The sequence below is a fragment of the Haliaeetus leucocephalus genome, unplaced genomic scaffold (genome assembly GCF_000737465.1).
Source record: "Haliaeetus leucocephalus isolate CR32 unplaced genomic scaffold, Haliaeetus_leucocephalus-4.0 Scaffold751, whole genome shotgun sequence".
Taxonomy (NCBI): Eukaryota; Metazoa; Chordata; class Aves; order Accipitriformes; family Accipitridae; genus Haliaeetus; species Haliaeetus leucocephalus.
The window spans coordinates 8,405,440-8,424,428 of NW_010973187.1; the positions used below are offsets into that span (position 1 = coordinate 8,405,440).

General features: G+C 41.0%; 1 protein-coding gene across 2 annotated transcripts in view; it reads right to left on the minus strand.

Annotated features, from left to right (window-relative positions):
• The window catches only part of MAGI2 (membrane associated guanylate kinase, WW and PDZ domain containing 2), a 770,034-nt gene that overhangs the window by 750,614 nt on the left and 431 nt on the right, over positions 1-18,989 (minus strand). The gene's annotated exons all lie outside the window — the stretch shown is intronic.

Sequence of the window (18,989 nt, forward strand, 5' to 3'; positions counted from 1 at the left end):
AAGATCCAGTTCAGCTTTCAGAGTTTAGTTTTCAAGGATCAGGTCAATATTGAATAATTAGCAATTACATGTCTCTAAGTCATATTAGTATGCTACCCTTACTACTATTGCAGACAAATGCACCACAATTATTAATTGAGTTACCCTTAGAACATCTTTCTGAGGAACAAACCTATTATTAGTTTAATACTTTATATGATTTTATTATCATTGGGGAACTAAGGCAGAGAGACTAAGAAATATATTTAAGGTTTCTAGAGAACCAGACAGAGCCCAAATCTCCTGACTGCTTGCCCATTGCCTGATCTACCTAAAATCTACATCACCATACATTTCAAACACCTCATTGAAAATACTGAAACTGACTGTAGATTTGTCAATTTAAAACAGGTAACAAACACAATACCGACATTATCATATCTCAGCGCTCTTTCAAATGAGATATATCATAAACTGCTGTTCTTTTGTCATGACTATAGTACACAGACCCCTTTACATATACAGCTACATATAAATAACTAGAGAAGTGAGCTTTCAAAAAGTGATGTACTGGTCTGTCTTAGCATGGCAAGGAGTAGTTATGCAGCCTACCTTTAACCCTTCCTCCATCCACTCAGGTATCACCGCCAAAGCCCCCAGATGGCACTGGCACTGTTCTCCCTTCCCAGCAGCAGCCAGCCCTGCTAAACCCACGCTGACCCCCTGAGCAGAAGCATCCTGGTTCCCTTCACCTGGCCATGTGGCTGATGAGCTGTGGCAGAGAAGTCCCCAGCCTCCCCCAGCTGCAAGCTAAACACTGCTGTCAAGTTTTTGAAGTGTCACGTCACCTGTAACGGATTAATATTTGGTTTACATTACAGAGTCTACCAATCTTCTGAGTGCTATAAATTTTTATTTTAACTTCCCTCCTGTTTGTTCTTTTTTCTCTTAGGGTTTTTTGTTTTGGTGGGGGGCTTTTTTGGGGGTGGGGGTGGTTTATACTCCTTGAGACAGTATCTTTATCAATACTGAGTTCTCCAGGAGCTACATCCATTAGACACCATGGATAGCAACAACATAATACTTCATATATTGAGTATTCTTGCATTTGAGCTATAGAATAAAGCACATATTTAAAACACAGGGTAGAAGTGTGAGAAGAGCTAAGAGCTCCAACATCTTTGAAACACAGTGAGATTATGCACGTAAATCCTTTCAAATCACAGGGCCGAAGACTGTGATACAGAAGAGTGTTTATCTGATGGATGCTGAACATACTCCAATGTACCAGTAAGGACCCAGACACGTGGGATCAGTGAGTTGCTCTCAATCTCTTTTGACATAGTACAGAAAAACTGAACCTCTTCTGCTAATAAAATGAAACAAAGCATGCCCTAAATCAGAAAAGTCACAAAAAGACAACATTTTACATACATAACATATTTAACAAAGCTTGGATGAAAAGACAGATTTTGGTTTTTATTTGAAAATCCTTGATTCTGTTGGTTTAATAACACTAATTCTTAGTGTTATTTTAACTTAACCACTTATGCATTAAACATACAGTTTTCCCACAGGTTTTTGTTATACAGATTAATAAAAATTGGGAGGAACATAAAATTTTTTTAGAACAAGGACATTTATTTCCTCTGCTGAGCTGAATTATATTGTATGATGAAGGACAACAAACAGCTTTAACAAGCTGTTAAGACAAGACTTTTCAAGTAATATCAGCATGTCAATTCTGGCTTGCAAGGCACCACGGAGAAGCCTGCCAAGAGCACTGGCCCCTGCCCCACTCCCAAAGCCCGTGGGACATGCAGCCTAGCAGGGGGGAAAAGGCACAGCAAAGAGCTCATCAGTGGGCAAGACCTTTGGCTCAGCAAGGCGGCAGACTCAATGCAAAGCCAAAGGCTCAGCAATGGGCTCCAGCAGCGGGTGGGTACATGCGACAGAGCCAGGTCAGGGCAGCACTTCTTTGCAACGCTCAGCATTAAGCCCTTGGTGGATTCTCTCTCTTTAGGTGCCAATCCGACTGGAAGGGATGTTGGAGGAAAGGGGAGAGGGGAGGGAAGCAAAGTTCCTCTTTGGAGATGGGCAGCAAGAATGGTGGGGAGGCAGCTGTCCCAGGGCTAAGAGCACAACTCCCCTCCATCTCCCATGGTTTCCACAAGCACAAGGGGCTGGAATCGTCTCCCTGGGGAAAGCAACCTCCCTCCCTTCTCCTCTCCTGTAGTCAGGGTTAGGGCACCAGTTCCAGGCCTCTTCCATCTCCTAGGTTGGGCTGTGGCAAAGCCCTTCGCATGCATCAGAGCCAGGGCTCCGAAGGCAGGACCATCTCCAGTTCCCAGTGAAACTTCACAGCTCTTACACTAGATGATGTCCTTAAAAAACAACTGAAGAGTCCTATGCTAGGATATGTAATCTGAAAAGATGGAAATTCTCATGCAGTAGCACCAGCAATGCAGACTGACAAATCTTTGTAGCCTGTTAAGCAACTGGATGGAATTACTCAGTACTGTCTTCCATTCCTACCTCTTTTTTATCTCTTTCCTCACTTTGCTGGCCAGATTATTCTTTGTATTCATAATAAGCAATTCCAGAAATACTTCGCAAACCTTTCTGAAAAACAGACAATCCAAAATTTCCTTGTTTCATAAACAGTTCTAAGACAGAAACAAATTACAGGCATTGCTTGCAGACAGCTTTAGTAAGCAAAACTCAGTTGTAAACCTTTAAAACACAGCTCTAACACATGGAAATGTAAGACCTACAGTCGATTGGCAATTCCACAAGAGAAACACAAAATATTCCACACTGTACTGTGAACTTGATAATACCGATATGAAATTGCCCTGAGTAGTTGATATTGGCACATGAAAATAAAGCAAAGCTCAGCAAGACACATGAAATTCATGCATTTCCAATGTAATTCCAACCAGTATAGCATAAATCAGCATGGGCATGTAATTCTTGGCTGTCTTGTTTGACCTAAGCGAAGCAGAAATTATGTGCTGTTGCAGGTGCTTTGCAAGCAAACATGATGCCCAGCTGATTGTTAACAGATGAACTTTTTTTCAAAGGAAAATGAGCTGAAGGAAGATCTCCAAGCTGACTAATAAAAAAACCCAGGTGGAAGTAGTTATGACCATCCCTGGGCTGGAGCAGTCAGAAGCTATTGCGTTATGTTAGGATGGCAGTGGAAACAGGCTCTCCTAGGGGAACTAGGCGCAGGCTCCAGCAGGCTCGTGAAGCATTTCTGGGGATGACGGCCACTTCTAGCTGGGTCAGTCGATGGGCTGCTCAGCATAGGCAGCTCTGTTTGGCTCAGACATGTTTAAGAAAAGAGATAATTTCACAGAGACATTTGTTTTAAATATGGTCCCATAAATGTACCTAAAAAGTGCTTTTCAAATGAAAACATAATAGAGTGTCATTGTTTGCAGACTGTGCCGTTAACTAGCCATGAGGCAAAGTACTTCTAAAACCTTAGTTTTGCCGCTGAGGTTTAAATCTCCTCCTAAATGTTTGAAGGAGAGTATTGGAATACTAACTCTAAAAAGCTTCACAACAAGAACTACTATGTCAGAATTGGTTTTGGTTGCTTGGGATCAGAAAAACTTTTCTTCTACTGGAGGAAGCAATTGGTGTCTGCGGATGCCCTAGGAAACTGGCTGTGTGTTGGCCATCCTGTGTACCCAGAAAGGAGTGCTGTAAGGACTTCGCTTCTTGGGTGCCTGCTCACGTGTGGTTTCAGGAAACAGTCGTGGATTCTTGGATGACAAAGGGCAGATTTTCTGTGGCCTGACAGGAATAACAGCATAGTTACCCTACATTCCATGTGAAAAGTCTTGATGTTTTGTAGCATGTAGTTGGAGTATTGTTTTGAGTTTGTGTGGCAGGGTGTTGGTAGCGGTGGAGGGGCCGCAGGGCCGGCTGCTGTGAGAAGCTGCGGGAAGCTTCCCCGGCTGGGAGCGACGGCGGTATCGCCTCTGGGAGAGCGGATTTCAGAGGGGGAACCTGCAGCCAGGAGGGGATTGGGATGGGAGAGGAACCCCTCTGCGGATCCCGAGGGCAGGGAGGAAGGAGGGCAGGAGGGGCTGCCCCCGCAGCCCGTGGGGAGACCAGGCGGCAGGCTGTGTCCCCCCAGCCCACGGAGGGCAGCGGAGGTCCCCAAGATGGCCGCCGATACCTGGGGAAGCCCGCACTGGGGCAGGCTGGGACTGAAGGACTGCAGCCTGCAGGAAGGACCCATGTTGGAGAAGTTCATGAAGGACTGCAGCCCGTGGGAAGGACTCATGTTGGAGAAGTTCGAGGAGGACTGTGTCCCGTGGGAGGGACCCCACGGTGGAGCAGGGGAGGAGTGAGGAGTCCTCCCCCTGAGGAGGAAGGAGCGGCAGAGACAAGGGGTGAGGAACCCACCCCAACCCACATTCCCCGTCCCCCTGCACTGCTGGAGGGGAGGAGGTAGAGAATTCAGGAAGAAAGTTAAGCCCAGGAAGAATGGAGGGGTGGGGGGAAGGTGTTTTAGTATTTGGTTTTACTACTCATTATCCTGTTTTTATTTGATTTGTAGTGAATTAAATTGATTTTGTTTCTTTCCCCAAGTTGAGTCTTTTTTTTTGCCCGTGACCATAACTGGTGAGCGATCCCTCCCTGTCCTTGTGTTGACCCATGAGCTTTTCATTATATTTTCTCTTCTCACCCCACCATGGGGCGGAGTCAGTGAGCGGCCTCGTGGTGTAGTCATATGTTTGAGTTACAGCCTAACTGTGGTGATACTGCTCAATTTAGGGTTGAACACGATGCATTGTCCATTAAGGAGGAAGGAGGACCATTACTCAATATTTTCACTATGTAGGCCTGGTTACTTTGTATAAACGATGCAGGCTTTGCCCATGGCTATACCCTTGAAGAAGGAACTGAAGACTGGTAAGAAGGAAACATCCTGCTCCAGAAGGCACTGAAGGCCGGATGATTGCCAAAGAAGCATGAGCTATGGGAAAGATAAAGGTGGCAGGGGGAGATCACGACCACTGACTCAATTCAAGACCTAAAAGACTTACCCCCAACACACTCCTTGAGCATGTGCTGTAGAATAAAGGAACACTGTGCTTTTAATTCAAAGTGGAGAAAACCTTAGCCCAATAGAAATGGTAGCAGATAAGCGACTACCAATAATGATTTTGGAGAATGACTTAGGAAACTAAGTGGGTGAATCTAACACTGTATAAATTGCTTGCTTGTTTAACTGCAGGGTGTGCAAGCTTTGTGGAATTACCACCTAGCACCCATCTTTGTGCAAATATGAAATAAATAATGTCTCTCCCGAGTGTGTGATTATTGGCTCGTTGCACGCCAGGTGATGAATCCGCTTTTCAGACAACAGTGGTGCTTTGTTGGCAGCTAGGCTTAAACCATGACAGTTTCCTTTGTCCTTAGCGCTACAAATGACTGCACCTGTAAAAAGCCCTGATGAATTAATAATGCAAACGCAGGGCAACAGTGCACTCATGATCAACTTCAGGACCAACATCTATCAGACTAACTACATAACGAAGGGTGCTGTACAGTGAACAGTACTATGTGGTTGTCAAAAGGAAACATGAGTTTTTTCATCAGTTCAAGTGTCCATAATGTGCTGCACTGGCTTGTGCCAGTTTTATTTAAAGGACCTAAAAGTATTGTGGTAAATAAAAGGGGATTAAAAAAAGGATGGCAGAACCTCAGCTGGATGCCATCCTTAATATTATGCAACATCTTTCTCCTGAAAAAGGAGGGTGGATTCATCAAGACCTAGGTCTCATTGCTTGGACAAGGCAAAATTCTACTCTGATATCTCACTGATCACCTCTAACTCTGCACAGGCCCCAGGCACTGAAAGAGGACATGGAGACCTTCCAGAGCGAAATGTACTCCAGCAGCTCAGGCAGACGTTCACATGGGATAAGTGCTAGGGAGTCACTCCACCGTTTCCTTCATGTCGGTCTTTCCAAGAGGAGTGGGAGGGAAGGATGCCAAAGAGATGGAGGTGATAGTACAAAGAAGGACCAACAGCTCTCCACAGAGAGACAAAAGCAGAGAGCCACAAAGTATAACCTTTGGTGTTACTGCAACTGAAATGGCCTTAACGAAGCCCTGCCTAGGATTACCAGATGTCCCCATAACGTCAGGATAGTCTCACTTCTCCGCGATTCCTTAGTAATTTGGAGGGATGTCATCTGACAACTCTAAATCCTAGCCCTGACTTTTTGCAAGTTGGACTAAATCTAGGATTCTGCCAATAGCCCCGCCCAGTTTGGGTCAAAAGATGGCAACACCAGGGCTCTGAAAGAAGCCACCATCCAGCAAAGCCAATCTGAAGTCCCCCAGCATTGTGAAAAATGAGAGGTTCCCACTGGGGTTTTAATTAGTATTTTGTACGTGTCACTTGGCAGACCAAACTTTGCCTGGGGTAACATTTTTTTAGGACTTCTCATATTTCCAAAACAAATTAGGAGTTTCTTAATAAACACCCCCAAAAACCCCACACAAATTATTTATAATTTGCTACTCGTCAGCGGCTTTAACAGGCCAGAAGAATTTTAATAAAAGTCTCTCTCATAAAGTGTGGTTGATGTACCTACATGTCCAATTAGCACTGCAAACAAACATAAATATCTCATTAAAATATATACATGTATATTACTTTGGCTTCCTATACTTTACCACTTCCAATATATTTCTAAAATCCGTTTTATTTGAGGAGACAACACTCCATCACACTCTCACCTCTGTACACACCTTTGCATGCTTGTGCTTCTTTGTAATTGACAAAGCTGCTGCTTTACATGGGATTTGTCATGGAATTTAAAATAAATACCTAAAAAATATTTTAGTCAAGCAATCAGTAGAAATCCTCATGGAACAGGAGAGGGTTTTGTTTGCAGTTTGTGCGCCTTTCCTTGGACGCAGTACTGTTTGCATAGACTTTTAAATTACATTGCAGGGTTCTTCACTCTGTTATTGATTGATCTTAGATTTTTGGCAAGTCATTTCACCACTGTGTGGTTCTGTCTCTTCCTACCTATCCGCTGTGTCTAATTAGCCTTTATAAACCCGTTGGGGCAGCAACTGTTTCTCACTGCCAGCTTGTAGTACCTGTCTCCATGGGACTGATTTCAGTTGTCGTCATAGACTAATAGTATCAGTCATGTTTTAAGAGATTTTTTTTTTTTAAAGAATAAAAAGAAGAAGCTAAGCAATTGCATTGGAGAAATACAGTGCCAGTTCTATTGATAAACCATACATATTTAGATAGATCCTTTCTTTCTAAAAGCTAGACAGGCTTTAAATAACATTAAAAAAAAAAACCCAAAACATAAAAAGACAGCACGCATGATGAAAATATAATCACTATGATTGTGAAACTCGGCAATTTCCCAAGAGTTTTTAAGAACAATAACTCACAGCATACATCAGGAGACCAAAGATAGGAGGAAGTTTTATGCAGTCCCAGCTTCCCTCCCCACAATGAAATTCACAGAGGTTGGTGAAGACACCAAGGGTAACTAACTCCCTGTTGGGGGAGTCTGAATAAGCAATTTTTGTAAAGGATTTTTACAATCTGGAAGCTATTCAGATAGTTTAATAACAAAAGTAATATTTGTGTCTAGAGGGATACATGTGGAGACTCATGTTTTAATGTCTCGGCTGCAAATCTCTTTCCCAGCAGCATCCTCCTCACTAGCTGGACAACAACATGCAGATACGGAGGGAGGAATTCTGCAGCTCACTGCAAGCAGTTCCTACAGCAACTGGTGAGAAAGTTGTTTACTACTTGAAATCTACTTAATATTGACCTGAAAGAACACTATTGGATCCCAATTGGATCTGCTACATTTCCTAAGAGAAACTGATACTGCTCTGGTCACATGAAGGAGGAGGTGCTTTCCCAGGTATGCCAAAAAAAAATAAAATCTTTGGTTTCTCCAACTTTTACATTCAGAAACATTAATTTTATTACCTTTAAAACATACACATGGACATGAATCCCTATCAAGGCAAAGCAGCTGTTATACTTCTGCAAGTCAGATTAATTGTACACAAACCCCTCCAATATTTCACACATATTTAAAGGAGACATTTTTAAATTTTATGGGTTCATCTGTTCTGAAGAGTATTTCAGTACATAAGTACCACAGGCATAACATAAAAACTCAACATAAATATGAATCCAGAAGACCTTTTAATTAATATTTCAATTACTGACTTTCAATTTTAATTAAGAAAACCCAACATCTTGATTTCACTTTATTTTCGCAACAAAACCTCCAGTGCTGTGATGCATTCTTTTCCTGAAATCTTTTATGCTATTTTTACTGGAAAATGACCAAATAGAGTGAGTGTTGAAAAAGCTCTTTTTATTGGCCTATCAGAAATTCCAGTAATTCTTCTAGAAGTTTACAGAGGGGAAATGTTCTTCCACAAGTAAATGGAGCAGATAAAAAGAAAAACTGAATTCTTTGGGAAATTTATTCTCTGTATACAGTATAGCTACGGCTTTTTGAACAGGCTTCACTAGCAGTAGCTGTAATGGAAGGACCATGAGACAACAGACCAGTGCTACCAATAACAGAAGCTCCACATTAGTCATAACCAGGCATTTTCTTTTAAATCATATTGCTGAACTTTTGTCCACTTCACAGCTTCTATCACCAAGACTGAAATATTGTCAATTTTAGTTACAGATCCTACGTTAAAATTATACAGAATATTTCCAGTAAGTATTACCAAGGAAGTCATTATGGCTAACTGTATTTAATGTGAATACTTCCTTACATTGCCATAGAAACTAGAGACTCCCAACTTGAAATTGTCATGCTAGTTGCTATAACAAAAAGGTAGTTCCTCTCACCAAAAGGTTTCAGACTTTGTGCATGAGACAACAGGCAGATACAACAAACCCACACAGAAAGAGAAATCAGAAATACCAGCAAAAACAATCACTGTCAATATAATGAACAGGAGTCACAGCACACCACCTAATACTGTCAAGCGCAGAGTAGGCATCTCAGCAGAACTGACCTTCAAGGAGAGTTTTGCAAAAGAATAGTGTAGTGGCTGTGCAGGAAAATTGGAGGGGAATTACACTTTACCTAACCAAAACAAGCAATAGTTTAAACTGAAAAAGTGTTCACCTCCTGCCCCAATCTGCTACAAGAGTTTAGCAGCTGCTGCCTTTCCCACTCCACAAGGATTGCACTTCAATGATGGGAGCACCTAGGTGCTCCATAAGCTTATTAAGTTTGCAACAGGACTCTGCAACACTTTGAAATACAAAATGCTGTTCTTATAAAAATACAAGGACAGAGAATTAAAATATAATGGGATTAATCCTTGTTTATACTAACATACTATTTTGAAAGTGTAAGAGAGGCTTATGTGACATTTATTAATGCAGATTTAGCACAAAGAAGGGCTTAGCAAGGAAATAACAGAAACTAACACAGCCATTTCATTTCATTTCATTTCATACTAGTTAAAGAACCAGCCATGTGAATGCAACACATTAGAAACTATTCAGTATAACTCATATGGGGTACAAACAGGACCATTCCTCAGTTTTCAATCTGAGTTTAAAATCAAACAAACAAAAAATATGTGTGTTATAAGCATCTGCATGTGAAATGGATGTACTGGAATGAGACTGATGCCCTAATTTTGTTTCCTTTCAGCTTCCATAGCAGAGTTAGGTGTGGCTCTATGAAATGGATATATTTTATCAGAAATATGCAGATTAATTCATGATTGCCATGAAGGAAACAAAGCTGGAAGATTTTTTTCTTTAAAAAAAAACCACCATAAAATGTGCAACTTAACAACTCATATTCCACATTTCATTTTGACAAATGCAAGGACAACATGAGATATGAAGATACCAAGTTTAAATAGGTAAGTAATAAAAGATGACTTGTACCTGTTTCCAGGAAGGATTTCCACTCTGGGATACTAATGTTCCATTAACACAGCTATACAATTTACTTACTAGTATACAGTGTAGAAAATTTTGCTCATTACATTCCTACTATTATTTTCTAGTTGTTCTGCTATTCATAGAGAATCTATCAGCACTACTCATAACTCTAAAATCTACTTCTAGCTTTTTTTCTTTTTTTTTTTCATACTGAGGAAACAATATTTCTTCTATTCTGAGTTTTTAAAAACAAACAAACAAACTTGCTATGACTCTGTAGATAGCGAGTGATCTCAATTTTGTCCTCAGTGTCTAACCTAACAGACTTCCAAAAGAAAACCCTGGCCCCCAGTGTGATAATCTGGGGACTCTGTGAACAATTTAATTCTGGATAATTCAGTGAAATGACTGCCCTCACTAGCTATAGAGGCTACCATATGTTGTCAAGGCTGTGTCACGTATCTCCCAGAACCAGGGACAATGGGAGATTGTTACACCAGGCTTGCTCCCATCAGAACAGGAATAATCTGGAATCATGGAATGCCAAAATTCTGGGTCAAAACAAGTTTCTGCATGCTTTCTGAAGTAAATTCGAGCATAGAGGGTAGAAATATCTTACTGGCAGAATAAACTAGTTGGTGCTAGTGCCAGCCCTGAAAGACACACTACTTGAAAGGGTCAAGGTGAATTCCAGCGACACAGGAAGCCCTGAACAAAGATGCTTCAGTAGCAGAAAAGCTGTGGAGCAGGCAAGATAGAAGGACATTGGTGGCAGGTAGGGCTCCATGGTTTGTAAGAAAGAAAAGGTATATGGGGGAACTCCTTTAAGTACACTGATCTGAACCAAGGATGATTGATTCAAGAGAGTCAGAAAAATGTGATATAGAAATATAAGGAGGCATTATTTCACCTATAGGTTATTCTCTGGTAGTGGACATAGCCACTCCATTTTGTCTGCAAACCATAAAACACATGTATGCTTGGTTTTTTCTTCATTTTCACATGGTCTTGAACACCTGAACTGTAACCCTTGCTTCCCAAGGTCAGACGTCTGAAAAGAAAGGCGTAGAAGTTACTTCGTGTTTGTGGGCCAGCACTACTTCTGAAGGTCAATGACACCACAAGCATTTTGGTACCAGAGAAGGGGGATGCAGAAAGTGAGCCAGGGAGGTCAAGGTGCCGCGTCAGCAGCAAGGGACCCAGCATGCAGTTCTGGCATGACAGTAACTAAACACTACTTGGTAAATCTCCATTTTTGTAAGACTGTCACACACATACAAAAGTCATCCTACACAAATATGTGTCATCCAACACAAATATGTGTTTCTCCCCCACTTCTCAGGGGGCACCATTGTTTCACCCTGCTTTGGTGGGAACTTGGGACAGAAACATAGATGCATTAAGAACAACTTGTGATTTCAGCCAAAGAAGAAGGAATACCATTTTTTTCATTGGAATGAGTCAATTGTGGGTATTTTAGAGAGCCAGCTTTAGCTCAGCATTCTCCTAGAGAAATTGGCTGCTCATGGCTCGGACAGGTATACTTTTTGCTGGGTAAAAAACTGGCTGGATGGCTGGGCCCGAAGAGTTGTGGTGAATGGAGTTAAATCCAGTTGGCAGCCAATCACAAGCGGTGTTGCCCAGGGCTCAGTATTGGGGCCAGTTCTGTTTAATATCTTTATCTATATTGAGTGCACCATCAGTAAGTTTGCAGATGACACCGAGTTGGGCAGGAGTGTTGATCTCCTTGATGGTAAAAAGGCTCTAGAGAGGGATCTGGACAGGCTGGAAGAAGTCTTAGTCTCCAAAGAGAGCAACAAAGCTGGTGAAGGGTCTAGAGCACAAGTCCTATGAGGAGAGGCTGAAGCTGGGGTTGTTTAGCCTGGAGAAAAGGAGGCTGAGGGGAGACCTTATCACTCTCTCCAACTACCTGAAAGGAGGTTGTAGTGAGGTGGGTGTTGGTCTCTTTTCCCAAATAACAAGCGATAGGATGAGAGGAAATGGTGTCAAGTTGTGCCAGGAGAGGTTTATATTGGATATTGGGAAAAATTTCTTCACCAAAAGGGTTATCAAGCATTGGAACAGGCTGCCCAGGGAAGTGGTTGGGTCACCATCCCTGGAGGTATTTAAAAGACATGTAGATGTGGCACTTAGGGACATGGCTTAGTGGTGGACTTGGCAGTCCTAAGTTAATGGTTGGACTTGACGATCTTAAAGGTCTTTTCCTACTTAAATGATTCTGTGATTCCAGCATATTTTGAGGAACTAAGACAGACCTAGGAAATGCATGTTGCCTGTGCTGGAGAATCTCCCCAGGGCTGTACAGTTTCTCTTGAATATGACAGAACATGTGATTTTTAAAACCAGTAATATTTTAGTTTAAGAATCTCAGATTTTTTTTCCTGGGACTTTCTCTCCCACATTTTACTTTCTCCATTTTGTTCCTTGTCTTACTTTCCTTCGTCTTGAGTTCATGCACTGTAGAAATAATCAAAGACATCCAGGAGAAACATCTGAAGCTGATAAGCAGAGTGAAACAGCATTATTCATGTATTACTAATCATAACCTATATATGAAAGAGAAGACACCTGGAAGTGCTGTGTTGACAGCAACATACTTTTTGATTAAGCTGTCTGGATCCTAGCAATCTGCATGTGCTGACTAAGAGTTCAGAAATAATGCATTTGTGGTTCATTTATACACTATAAAAAGGGTAAATACATGGCAGATATACACAAACAACAGCCTTCTGTCAACTCAGCTTCTAGTGAAGAGTCCAAATTATGGATAGGAGGTTTGAATAAATGAGACTTTTTAGGCTAATGTCAAAAGAACATTCAAACCATAAGAACTGTTCTAGAGATTATCAATTACCAGTGAGGATTTTTGTACAGTTTAGGAACTCTAGATAAAGTTCATTTTTGTTAAAGCCCTTCACTCTCTTCCTTTTCTCTTGCTTCTGTCTACCATTCCTCTTTCCATTGTGGTAGCTTCGGCCTACAGTGAGAAAGCTATACAAATAGCTGGAAAAACTGTTACACCACCTTACTGGATAGATTTCCATGAGGTTGAAAGCAAGCTGATTTGTAACAGATTAGGTGTGCTGAAGAGATACTATTGGGATCAGAGCCCCTGTGATTTTAGAAAATTCAGTTAAGGCCAGCATTGCAATGACATTCAGCAAGAAAAAACAAAGATAGGCACTTTGCTACAGAAATCAATACCTTCAAACTCTGCGCTATAGACTGCACCTGCATGGGTAAGCATCTAGTCAATCTTATTCTAAAGTTTATGATCCATTTTATTTCCTACTGCAGAATACTGTGCCATACTGCACATTGCTTGGCCACCAGAGTGAACGGGTTCACTGTAACTATCATATATATATATACATCAAAACTTGTATGAAAAACATTCTAGATTAGTACTGTAGCCCATAAATATCATTATACATTATATTACTGTGTAGCAATACTACACAAAGTCTTACACACTCCCAACCTACAGATAAAAAGTCCTACCCATAGCTCTCAAAAAAAAAAAATTCAGATGTGTATGTATACTCATATATTTATAAACACATATTATATGTATGGAAGAAAAAGAAGTACTTCCAGAATGTTAACACAGTCAAGCAATAGCACTGTGTTCTTTGACCCTTGCCTTGATACTCTCCAGCAAAAAAAGTTTCCTTTTTTTTTTAATTTGTTTATACCGTTGTGAGGAAGAGAAGAACAAGAAACATCTGCTTCTACAACTACTGCAGCACTTTCCTTCCATCACCCTTTCTAAATCACAGTTATGACCACCTCCTCACATTAATCCCTTCTGAAGGAGCACTTTCTCCATGTATACACCACTTCTTGTATACAAAAAATGTAGACGAATAATTTATCAACTCTTTCATGTCATGAAAGGAGCTCCTCATCTATAAAGAGCAAGAAGATCACACCGAAAGCAAAAGCTCAGAATCCATATCTTTCATGAAATGCTGAATTAATGCAGGTGAGGTTATAGGATGCATAAAATAAGTCAGACACAATTTTACCCCCTCATACCAGTACTTTCCTGTGATGTCAACAGTATCAACAGATGGACAAGTGTTAGCATGAGATTAACTTTACCATATGGGACACAACAGAACTAAGCAGAGCACTCTCAATTATTTCATTTCTTCAAGGAAATGATGCACTAACAAAGTCATGGCCCCATCCTTTAATGGCACATTTGCAACTCTCAGAGAAGGAAAAAGACTGATGAATATAATTCTACTGCCAGTGAACACACAGAGTTTCTGACATGAAACATCACAATCTCTCTGGAGGAGCTGAAGAATAAATCACCAGCTACATGAGTCAGAAGTCAGCTTCAATAGTCTTTAAATTAAGATGGACAAGCATAACAATGACATAAAGTAATGGTAAAAAGAGAACTCTGAATTTAATTTCTAGAGTTGGTAAAATCCTAAGGAGCACAAGTTAGGAAAAAAGAGTAGGTCTGAAGTAAAGTTTATTTTCAAAGACTATCTTTGCATTATATACCAGAAGTGCAACCATGCAGGTTTTCATAGTTCCTTGGGTTTGTTTTTTGCAAGACCCTTGTGATAATTTTTTTTTTCAGGAAAATCATGCAGCTTTCTATTGTAAAATATTGTTCCTTATATTAGCGAAGAAAATTTTATCCAACATTCACATCTTGGAAGATAGTATATATTGATACCCAGGAAGAAAAAACACAAAAAGACAATCTGTATGCACAGAATTTTTTAATGAACGTAGAAGAGAATTATTGATGAACTCAAATAACCAAAGAAATTTCTTAAAAACATAACTATACACAGGAATATGTGTATGAAAAAGTCTGTAGGAAAATAGTAACATTTTAGCTAGCCGACATGGTATTTACATGTGCAGGGAAAATCTTTGGAAAACCAAAATATTCCTGTACTTCTCTTTCTAAAGGCTTGTCACAAACTTTTAAAGAAAAAAAAAACTTAACTGCAAGCCAAGTTTTAATTGCAAAACTCATGGATGAACTCATTAAGAAAAAAAAAAACAGAAGACAAAACAACTACAAGGCTACTAAATTCCTGAGCCACAAATCACTGGGTGCTGGGATAGTACTGTCCTGTCCTTTCACTCTTTGCTGGGAAACCACTGTTGCCACTACCGGGAATAGGACGCAGAGGATGCAGACCTGCGGTCTGCCCAAACACGGCCACTCTTGTCACCATCCTAATGAGGGTCCAAATCTCCTGACTGGGAAAGCACGTGCAATTATGCCCAAGTCCATCTATAGTCAGCAAAACATTTTAGTGTATGCTTACTGTTAAGTAAATGACTAGACTGAGAAAGTAAAACTGGTTTTAAGTCCCTCCTTCTATTACGTGTATTAAATGCCTTTTTGCATAAGGAGCTAAAGCATTATGGGTTGAAGCTTAAAGTCTGACGATTTAGAGTCAAATCAGAGACATTAGAAACCATCAATATGACATATCAATGTTATTCGTATTTCATACGGTCATACCACTAAATACTTCTAAAAGTAAATTAAATTGCTCAGTTAGTCAGATCACCTGGTTACTTAGTATGTCCAAACCATTTTCCTTGAGGAAGAGGTGTGTCAGGCAGCAGCTCCAGGACAAAACGTGCTGCAGTGCTCCTGAGGTCTGAAATCCATGTTTTCGGATCATTCATTGGGATTCTGCTGAGGGCATCTGTGGAAGTTTATAACTCCGCAAATAATAAAGACCCTGGTTTATGCAGTACAATTGAGTGGGCTGTTCCTGCAACCCTTCAAACTAAAACCAAAGCTGTATTGAGTCTGTGCACATCATGGACCTGTGTCGCCTACTGTTGGGAATTACTGGAGAAAGATACTGCGGATCTGAGACAGCAGCGATGAACAGAGTGGAACTGGAGACAACATTGCTCCTCACATGACTCTTCCCCATGTGATTACTTATCCAAATTAGGATGCCTTTCCTTAACACATTGCTACTTTTACAACTACGCATCTGCGCATCTGTAGGAAGAAGATAGTACTTAATCTAAACTGTTCTGCATGTAGCAATCATCACATACGGAACTCAGAAGTATGTATTTCAAAAACAGTAAGGCTCTCCTCTTCACCAGAGAGAGCAGAAGGTCAGAATGCACAACATTTGCAAATATGCCTGACTAATTTGACTGCTGTACAAAATTCTCCTATTGAAAGGGTATATATTCAAAAAAGCAAAAGTCTTTACATGTGTTTTAAGAGAATCTCTGTGATTCTGCCAGCCGTAGCACAATAAGTGGCTCGCAAAAAACCTAACAAAAAAACCCAAACAGGAAATAGTCTCCAAGGAATAGTTCTCTGTGAGCTCTTACAATGAAGATTAAATAATAATAATAATGGTTCTTACAATCTTTTCTCCCCATGCAAAACCAGGCGATAATTTCCTGCATTAAAACCTTATTTATTGGGTGTCAGGAGAGTTCTCTGTCGGCTCATATCGTGGAACTGCTAATTAGTTTCTCATGATGTTTACTCCTCCTCATGATATACAGCAACTCCTACATTATATGATTGTTTTTTCTAAGTTAATAATTTTAGCTCGAGATGTTCAGCTCACATAAAACAGCAATATTCCATCGGCAGTTTTTTAAAGAAGCATTGCACCTCATAATGTGATAAAAGATGAAGTATTTCATTATTTCCAAGAGGGGGGTGTTTAATCAAACACAACGTAATGAAAAATCATGAAAGCACCTTTATTTTCCATACTTCAAAACAACTAAGCTAATTCCTGCAAACTGAATTAGCCGTTCCCTGATTTCATCTACAAGTGAATTTTCACTGCTGAATTATCAAAACTTTCAAATGAGAAATACTCACAGTCTCTTAAGCATCACATTATAAATAGTCATGTCCTACCTCCACATTTCTCTCTCTGACTTCATTCCTAGGCAGCACTGAAGAAGCAGCTACAGTCACATGGTGCATTCAAGGTCATGCTATCCTAATTTACAGAGATATCATTGATAAATTGTGTGGAAACTATGATAATGGAGTCATTAACCTTGTTCCAGCACACTAAAGGTGTTTTATAATTAAAAGGAGAACAAAAGTTACAAAAACATATAAAGATTTTAGTGCCCAGTTTTTTCTCTCCTCCACACTGCTGCAAAGTACTGTTAGGGAATAGTAATTTGTTACTGTAACGTAGATGCCTGCTGTCTGTGCTTTGTAACCAAGGGGTGCACAGATTAGACAATTACACTGAAGGAGTCAGGTGGTAAAATACACAAACCATTGACCTTTTTTTTAAAAAATAGGAAGTTGGATCCAGAAGGCCTCTCCCTTTGGCGAAGTAAAGGATGCTGGAGCACAAGAAAGATCATTCCAGCCAGGAAGTCTCTCAGTCCAAGAATCTATGCCGAACTGTCACTTCCAAACACGCAGTCATCTGGCCAGTGCTTTGACGACTTGCATCAAAAGTGTAGTGTGTTAACATACTGAAGTAAAACTCCTCAGAGAGAGAAATATATATATAAACTAGGTGGAATTTAGAATTCATCCTCTATGTCTCATTCAAGAAACTTGCAGTAATCCACGGACGAAAAGCCTGACTAATGTCCCTAATGCATGTATGACAGATATCTTTATTAAGGGTGCACACATTAATGAATCACTGGTGATTGCTTTGACTTAAAGAGAAATATTAGAAAAACAGTGAAGAGGTGGGACAGAGACTGTTTCATGTAGTAAATGAACGTAACCTTAAATTGGCATTACTGTAAAGCATCTATAGGATTTCTGGAAAAAAGAAAAAAGAATTCAAATAACTTAACGATGTACCCTTCCTGACACTTCCACCGCTGCTTCTTTTTGAATCCCACCACAGTAAGACCACTCACACTAAAATTATTAATAAAAAGAGGAAACTACAGAGCAGGTTTCCTGGAGTTCAGGTGCCCAGAGATGACACTGTACTGCAAGACAGAATCCATTATACTCTTTCCTAATCTTCACTTATCAAATAAACTATTGTGTCTCCCTGCATTGCCTGACTAGCAAGACATGATCTACAACATATTGCACAACTTACCTAAAAGGACAAATAGAAAAATCCCTGATCATATCTGTATTTAGAGGTTTGACCTTATGTAGATAACTGAATGTGTCATGAAGTACATTCTGAAGGCCTGAGTGAAAGTCAAATTATTTCTACTGATTCTGTCGGTTGGGGATAAACTAGTGATCGGCACGTCCTTCAAGCATTCAGAAGTATCACAAATGACACTTTAAACAATACACCACCAATTACAATGAGGAAGTTAAATTACAAAATTATACCAAATGTCAGAGGAACTCTCCTGTACGTCCTCTGAGCAAAGGCTGCTGGCTATAGTAACAGAGCACAAGCGTCTCCGATGCACGGCATCGAAAATCTTCCCACCGCAGAAATCCCCCAAGTTTTCAAAGGCTGAGCTTAGCGCCCGGCTGAAACGCGTACTTGAGCACTACGCGGACAGCCGCTGCACCCTCCACGGCCGAGGAGCACCCACAGACTCGGCTCCCAGAGCAGCTCACAGCTCCTGCGCTTCAGAAACGCTGCCGGGGTAGCAGAAACCTCCTCAGGAGCGTTCAGCTGCAGACAGCCCAACTCAGCATAGTTCGAAGAGGACAGAGACAAACACGTAAACAGCATCTGTGGCGTCTTTTCTCGACTAGTGACTTTCCTGGAAATGCATTAACCTATTACAGTCCTTCAAAAATACATCAGAGAAACGGAGGAGAGGCAAAAGTAGACCGTTCTCTCCCAAGTTTCTTTCTGCCTCTCCCTCCCACTTCTGCCGAGCTCCCCGCGCCCTCGGATCAGGCGATCGTTTTCACCGGGGATCAAATGAATGACTTTTCCGCTAATGACACTTCAGAGATGCTAAAGCCGCCCTTAACGCCGCCGGGGACGCGGCGCGCCGCGGCCAGCCCCTGCCCCCACGGCCGAGGCGCCCGGAGCGCAGCAGAGCCGAGAGCGAGCCCCGCTCCGCAGCCCTACCGGCCCGCTCC